Source organism: Phyllopteryx taeniolatus, chromosome 22, assembly GCF_024500385.1.
Source record: "Phyllopteryx taeniolatus isolate TA_2022b chromosome 22, UOR_Ptae_1.2, whole genome shotgun sequence".
In the NCBI taxonomy this organism is placed as follows: domain Eukaryota; kingdom Metazoa; phylum Chordata; class Actinopteri; order Syngnathiformes; family Syngnathidae; genus Phyllopteryx; species Phyllopteryx taeniolatus.
Window position 1 is genome coordinate 4,945,720 of NC_084523.1, and position 7,687 is coordinate 4,953,406.

At 39.5% G+C, this 7,687-nt stretch overlaps 1 protein-coding gene across 5 annotated transcripts in view; it reads right to left on the minus strand.

Moving 5' to 3' along the window:
* The window catches only part of osbpl8 (oxysterol binding protein-like 8), a 46,218-nt gene extending 39,255 nt beyond the window's left edge, over positions 1-6,963 (minus strand). For all 5 annotated transcript variants that reach the window (XM_061762796.1, XM_061762795.1, XM_061762793.1 and 2 more), the window contains exons 1-2: positions 6,658-6,963; positions 548-597 (exon numbers count right to left, since the gene is read on the minus strand). The gene's annotated coding sequence lies outside the window, so the exon portion shown is untranslated. The remainder of the gene's footprint in view (positions 1-547; positions 598-6,657) is intronic.
* Between the last annotated feature and the right edge of the window lie 724 nt (positions 6,964-7,687).

Sequence of the window (7,687 nt, forward strand, 5' to 3'; positions counted from 1 at the left end):
CAGATGACAAGGACTGAAGGACTGAACCCAAGTCAAGGAGACTGCGATGACATCAAATGCATGTTCAAATCCTCTTAGCGGTGAAACAATGCAGCGGCTTTTTAACCGTGACTGTGAACATTTAGACCGGGGCCACAGCTACTACAGAGATGTGCTGTGAAAATGTGTTGTGACGCACGCTGCCTGATTTGAATGTTGCTGTGTGTGCAAGGGAGAGAGCGCGATACCTCTTACATAACACCAGAAGAGAGTGCGAGAGAGCAAACACAGGTGCCCAGACAGATGTTGGCACGTTCCGCCTTGAAATGTACTCCCTTTGTATTCTAAATGTGAAAAGGTGAAGAGTGTAAAGGTCTCAGGGTGACGTGTTTGACTCGAAACATCATGAATTCATTTAACTCACATGAGCATTTGTTAGCAACCGATGCTACACAAACTGTGGGGTTACTTCTTTAAAGGTGATTTTGGCAAACAACAGATGATTGGCATCAACCGCAGGACTATAAACGCTGCATGCACATGTGCAAGAGAAAGTCAGGCAACCTACCTCATGCCGCTCGGGCAGCAGACAGCACCATAATGTTCACAACACAGACCCTGGAAGGAAGAAAAGATAGATAGAGAGCGAGAGAGAGAGAGAGAGAGAGAGAGAGACATTGAGATGACATCACCATATTTTTTGCCCGCCTCCTATAAAATGTAGGCTGGTGCTGCAGGGCTGCCAGCGTCTGCAGGAGACAAGCAGAGAGTGCTCCCCCCCACACGTGTGTGTGTATGCGTGTGTGTGTGTGTGCGTGCGTGCGTGCGTGCGTATGTACATGTTCTTGTGTTTATCTAACTATGTATGTGGTGCACAAGCCTTAACGTCCAACTTTATCTCTATATGTGTGGACACTCAAGAAATATTGCGACGATGAGCTCCTTTTGAAGCCATTGGACCAGGGTTCTCAAACTTTCGACACCAACTACCCCCTAAAAAATACTCGACTCTCCGAGTACTACCACTATGATCAACATTAAAATTCAGTAGCATTCTACGTCCAAGTTTTTATACCTAAAAATGAATATAAGCCAATGGAACATAACACACAATTTGAACCATGCGTTTAAATATAGGGGGGGGAAAACTGTGCTGGAATAATGATTCAATTAAAATGTATTGCACAAGAAATTAGAAATTTTACCTGAATAAATGTGTACATTACATACAATAAGTGTACATAGGCAGTGATCGCTGCATGAGACTTTGTACACTATGTGCAGTAAAGTCTTCTTGATGATCAATGTTGACTTCGTGAGCCCCAATAAGAAATACAACTAAATAAAAAAATAAAAAGAAATAAAAGCTGATAGGATTGAGACATGTCCCGTTAATTACTCGTTTGTGTCTTGACACGTAGCCAGATGTGTGCACAGCTCCTCCTCTTCGCTCCCCTTGTTAGCACAATGAATACATGTTTAAAGGAGAAAATGTACTTTTGAATTACTTGTATACAAATAGTTGGGTCTCTGGAGTGCCTGCCCACACATCAAGTGTAAAATTAAACAACCAAGAAAATAGTTTCTACCCTGCCTGACAAAAGCATGTCATAAACACCTGGAAACGTTTTGAAACTGTGAAAAAAAATGCATTATTTGTCTCCTTTAAGTCCATCACCTTCATTTGTTTGGTTAAGTCAATGCAACTGTAATTTTGTCAGATGAATTTTAATCATGGAGATATGGGTCACTCAAAATACTTTTTTAAAAGTACAGTAGTAAATAGTCACACACTAAGCTAAATTTAGAGGGGAAAAAAATATGCATCATGATTAAGATATTTCCATGACCAACAAACCGCTGTTCATACAATATTTACCACTGCCGCGATGCTTTGAATTGTACACCACATATGCATAGCTTAAGTGTGTAAAAATAGCCTGTGGAAACTATGTAACGTGCCGTCAACAGCTCATAGGAATGAAAGACCATTTTTCATAAGGGCTGAAGGCACGGTACAAAACTGCAACTTTCGATGTCGATCACTTGCAGGCCTACTCCAGATTCTGCCCTTGTTTTCGGTCAGATGGAGGCAATTGCACTGTCAAGGTCATCAATACCTGAAGCTACTAAATCTTAGCAGGAGGCTACTTTAGAAAGAACTGCAGGGACGCTGTAGTCGCTCTTTAAGGAGAGCATCTCCGCACGTGTGCATCAAACAGCTCCATCAAAAACAATGAATCGTGTTAACCTCAAAAGGCCTGCAGCTGTGCACACGATTGTGGAGTCCGCCTGATTGAATTACAACGTTATATGAGTTCAGCAGAGCCTTATCTGCCTTGGATACATCAAATTATGGTGGCAAGTTCGTGGTCGATTACAGTACATTTAAAGTAAACATGAAAGTACAGCCATTGTGGGGTGATATCATCTTGCTGACGATTGTTTTCATTCAAAGGTTTATGTGACGGTTATGCAAATATTCAGTGAGGTTTTTCACAGTTTTTATCTTCCTCTTTCGAAAGTAACCCGCATGCCCTGGTGAAAAAGCCAAAACAAGTCATAGTTTCTTAACTCCTACTATAGGGAACCCTTGCCTCTTCGTGGTTCTTATTTTTTCCCCACGGAAGGTGGAATATATCCTCTGCTATTTGTTGAAAAATCCATTCTTTTTTTCTGCTCTATCTATAACACCCAATTTTGTTGAAAAGTTGCCAATGTCTTGGGTAATAGAATGATTGTAATTGGTGTCAAGGAAGTATGTTGAGATGATGCATCTCATCTGAGAGACAAAGAACTTTGTGCACTGACTAGGTTTAGTCGGGATTGTTGGAGGAATGCAATGCAGTTTATTTTCAAGGGTAATATTGGAAGATGAATTTGAAATTATTAGTGTATGATGAAATTACATTTCTTATATTTACATTTTTAACCACAGTAGTAGCTTGATTTATGAGTTTAATTCATTCCGTGACCAAACTTTTAACTCAATTTACTTCTACAGTATAGCAAATCAGTTATCCCCATTAAAAAGAACTGAAATGTCATTAATCCGTTCCAGTCCCTTCCATAACACAGCAATTAAATCTAACTCAAAATCTAATTTCATTTCCTCATGCAGTAATGCTTTCGCAGCCACTTCAATTGAAAATATTCAACTGAGAGCCGTTTCCAATTGACTGTAGTGCATGAGGCATGCTTAGCACAATGATAATAAGTGTGGTCAATGGCTACACCTTAAATCACATATGCTATGCTAAACCAGACGATGGCATGACAATGTCTGTGAGTCAACTGCTGACAATGGAATTGATGTAGGGCCATACGTCTGGGGAGAGACTGCTTTTGTTGCCAATGTGGGCTTGATGGGGGTGGACACTGAAGTAAATGGCCTGGTAAAAATCGGAAAAAGCCTTTGGATAAAAGCCCACAAATGACTTTCCACCCCCCAAAAAAATGCATTTTAAGAGCAAACCAGAAAAAACAAAAACTCCACACCGGTATTGGAAGACTTTCATGACGTACGATACAAAGGGACATTAGAACAAAATTCAAAGCTCATTTCTTATGGAACAATATTAGCAGGGCAACTGGTAAAAGCAGGCGAGTAACAGTTTAATAACTTAATATCAATTTTCCAACTTGTTCGTCTGTGCGCGTTTTTACAGTGTCATGAGGAAATCAATATAATTTCCCAATCTTAACTTCCCCAAGTTTAAATAAGATGCCACTGACACGTCAAGACAATGTGACCGTCATACCTTTTGATGACGAAGTGCAGGTTTTGCAATACAGTGAACCCCTGCTACTTGCAGGGGATAGCTCAGGAGCCCTGCCACAAATAACAAAAATCTGCGAGTGTCTGACAAGACCCTAAAAGGGGTTTGTACAGTAATTGCAAATGGATGCCACAAGATGGCGGCAAAGCACTTAAAAAATGCAGAGGATCAAAAAGCATCAACACCATGCTCTTAGCATGTACACAATCATGAACGCATGTTACATAACGACTATTCAGTAGGTAAATTATTCAACACAAACACACCACCTTCACATGGGGCTCATCAATAGTATTAGGCCTAAATAACACACGAGCACAAACTAACATAGGCAAACAAATATGCGCACTTGCACTTTTCACAAATGGTATGAAGTCATAAAACTCACCTTTTTGCAGTTACACACAATAACTGTTAGGAAATACAGGTAAACTGTAACGGCAAAGTTGACTACACAGTCTATTAGTAGCTGCATCGGGTGAGAAGCAGAAACACACGTTGAGTTTCACTTTTGCCAGTGCACGAGGTGTATTCAAGGATGGGGCAACAACACAGATGCAAACGCAGGTGATAAAACCCAATCAATGAATTAAACCTGACAACACCATGCTTTCGCTAGATGGTGTTAAAGTACAACTTAAATTGCTTTTGTCTAAACACATTTTCAGTAAATAAAGGAGGATAGGTTAAAAAAAAATGTTTTTTAAATAAACATTGCACAGCATCATGAAACACACAAGGAATACACGTTGAAACTACTTGTCTGACAGAAAGGAATTACAATCTGTTTGCAGGTTTTGTTATAACCAGAGCAAAGCACCAGTCAAGAAGGGGAGAGAATGGAAGCTCCATTTGCCTGGCAAATGTGCAAGTCGGCTCCCAATACTAATTTGGTATGGAAAGTCAGGAATAACCGTTCATTAACAATGCAAATGTGGATGTGGATTGCAAAGCGTGCATGGAGTGTACACAGCCTGGTGCCAAAATAGTTCTCCATGAATTTACTGAGGGAAATAAGGGTACTATTCTGAAACAAGTATTATGAAGCACTGCCATATGAATATGTGTCAATTGGAATGTACATGGAAATACTTTTAAAAACTGGACGCAGGCATCAACTCGGAATTGGGCACTTGGACCTGCAGTGTCAATCTAACCTTTCATGCATATATTTTTCAAGTGGGAGGACACAGGAATATAATATACATTGCTGTGTATAGTATAAATGATCTTTTACGACTAAGTGATTTATCGATAAAGTCAATTGATTTGACTTGAGTTTTTTTAAATCAGTGCATTTATTCATTACAGGTATAGTGACAGTTTTGCTGTGGCATATTAATCTGACAGAGAATATTTTGTTAATCCATTGATGTTGAATTGTCAAACATTTAAAATGTTTTATTAATTGTATTCAAGACTGTGTTTAAATGATACACTTTTATTTTCAAATTGTCGGATACAAAATGGATGGTTTGGTTACGTCGGGAAGGGCATTCGGCGTAAAAACTGTGCAAAAATCATGTGAGTGGCTTGCGGTGTCGATGCCTGACGGGACAAGCCAAAAGTCACAACAACAACAATAACAACAGTAAAGAAAATGAAAATTTATTTTGTCCATTCTGCGGAGGTTGATACAGTTGATGCTGTAATTTTTTTTAAATAAAAACTTGTTTGTTTTCAGGATGTTGTTGTTATGACCTTAGGCTTGTCACGTGCATATTTTTTTTTGGAGTCCCAGAAAAGGGGAAGAATCCTAAAAGAAAAGCTAGCTTTCGAAAATGTCATTGTCTTTTCCTTTTTATTAAAGTCAGAAAAATCTATTATAATCGGAAATTTCGTGATCTATAACAGTAATTCTCACACTGTAGTACACAGGCTCCCTCTAGTGGTAGATTAAGAATAACTGAATTAAATGATCAAACTCCATGATGTTACTGTTCTACAGTACATCCGTTTAGTACAATTTAGTTGTATTTAACTTTTAAGTACAAAACATTTCCATTTTCGAAGTGTTTGTTTTCAAACAGGCGGCACGGTGGACGACTGGTTAGAGTGTCGGCCTCACAGTTCTGAGGAGCGGGGTTCAATCCCCGACCCCGCCTGTGTGGAGTTTGCATGTTCTCCATGTGCCTGCGTGCGTTTTCTCCGGGCACTCCGGTTTCCTCCCACATCCCCAAAACATGCATTAATTGGACACTCTAAATTGCCCGTAGGTGTGAATGTGAGTGCGAATGGTTGTTTGTTTGTATGTGCCCTGCGATTGGCTGGCAACCAGTTCAGGGTGTACCCCGCCTCCTGCCCGATGATAGCTGGGATAGGCTCCAGCAGGCCCGCGACCCTTGTGAGGAGAAGCGGCTCAGAAAATGGATGGATGGATGTTTTCAAACACTTATTTAGGTAAACATTTTGATTTAACTTATGTGCAATATATTTTAATTGAATCATTATTTAAGTATATGCTAAATTATTTTAATGTTTGTCACGACGGTGGTACTATTTTTGAGGCGGTACTTGGAGTAAAAACTTTCAAACCACTGATCTATAATACATTTGACATTTTATCACTGATTTAGTTTTTTTTTTTTTTTAATGATGCACCAGATGACTTCAAACAATTGTTGGGAAGCACTAGGTTAATGCACACGCATCTGCGTCTTTTGCAGGCTGCTCTCCTATTTCCTCTCCAGACAAGTGAAAGTGGTAACATGGCACCAGGGTGCAGCAGGAATGTATTGTGCTGGGAAGTCAGGTGAACGGAAGGGAAGTATTATAGTACAGTCTGCTCTTCTTCTGCAGAGGTGACTGAAGTCTAAACATTAGCCCAGCTAGCTGTCTTTTTTGACAGCTGCTTGAAAACCCGTTCAACTGGGCGCTATTTGACGCCTTTGGTACTTACCCGTGGTGAGATTGGCTCATCGGAGGAAAATCCGATGATGATCACTCGTTATATACGCTTAGTTCTCTTTAGGGAGGGTTTGTCTGACTAGTGCTAACTATTAGCAGACGTTTATTATTGATAGGCGAGCGTCGTCATGACTCTTCAGCACAACGCGGCTCGATTTAGTCCCCATGTTAATAAATATGTGGTAAACAAATACATACATACAACTGTTTAAGCAACGATTACGACAACTTGTAAACAACCTCTCCGCAGGCTCGGACGTGTCAAATTCACATTCACAAGAGGAGAAGGGCAGAAGGTAGCATAGCAATAAATCTCGCCAGTTCCGGTTACGTACTTTCAAAATAAGACCGTTATAACGAAACGGACTGTGCGTTTGGCTTCCATGCAAAAGAACCGGTACTGGATTTCACAACTATGACAGTTTTAATATAAAACAGATCGTTTTGATAGTTTTCTTACACACTGTCGGGGTTTCCTTAACTTTACTTCGTTCTTTCGGTGTAATACTTTGAAATCCAATCGTTCAGTATCTGGTCTCTGCTTGCTATTTACGGAACTCGACTATAGAATCACAGTCCCTCCTTTTTTTTCCCCTGATTTGATTTACCTCATTACCTGGAAAAAAATAATAACGCGGTTTAGTTTTAAAAAAAAATAAAAAATGACGCAGTGTCATACTCATGTGATATAGGCATTACCATCTATTTAATATATTGCATTTTGGTTTATTTAACATGTATATTATCATATTTCTGTCAAAGGTAGTAAAATACCCGTTTACAGTGCACGCATTTCTATTTATTTTATGCAACGAATACTCGATTTGTAATAGTAATCTAATGGGGTAATGGCGACATCTAGTGGCCTTATCAGTTAATTACACGAGCTGAACTTTCTACAATAGTGGCACACTCCGAGCGGTATTAATTTAATTGTGTACATGATCTATTTTAGTTGTTGAATAACACATCATTGTAGCTTTAAATTAAACGAACGTAACGATTTGTCTATTTTTGACAGC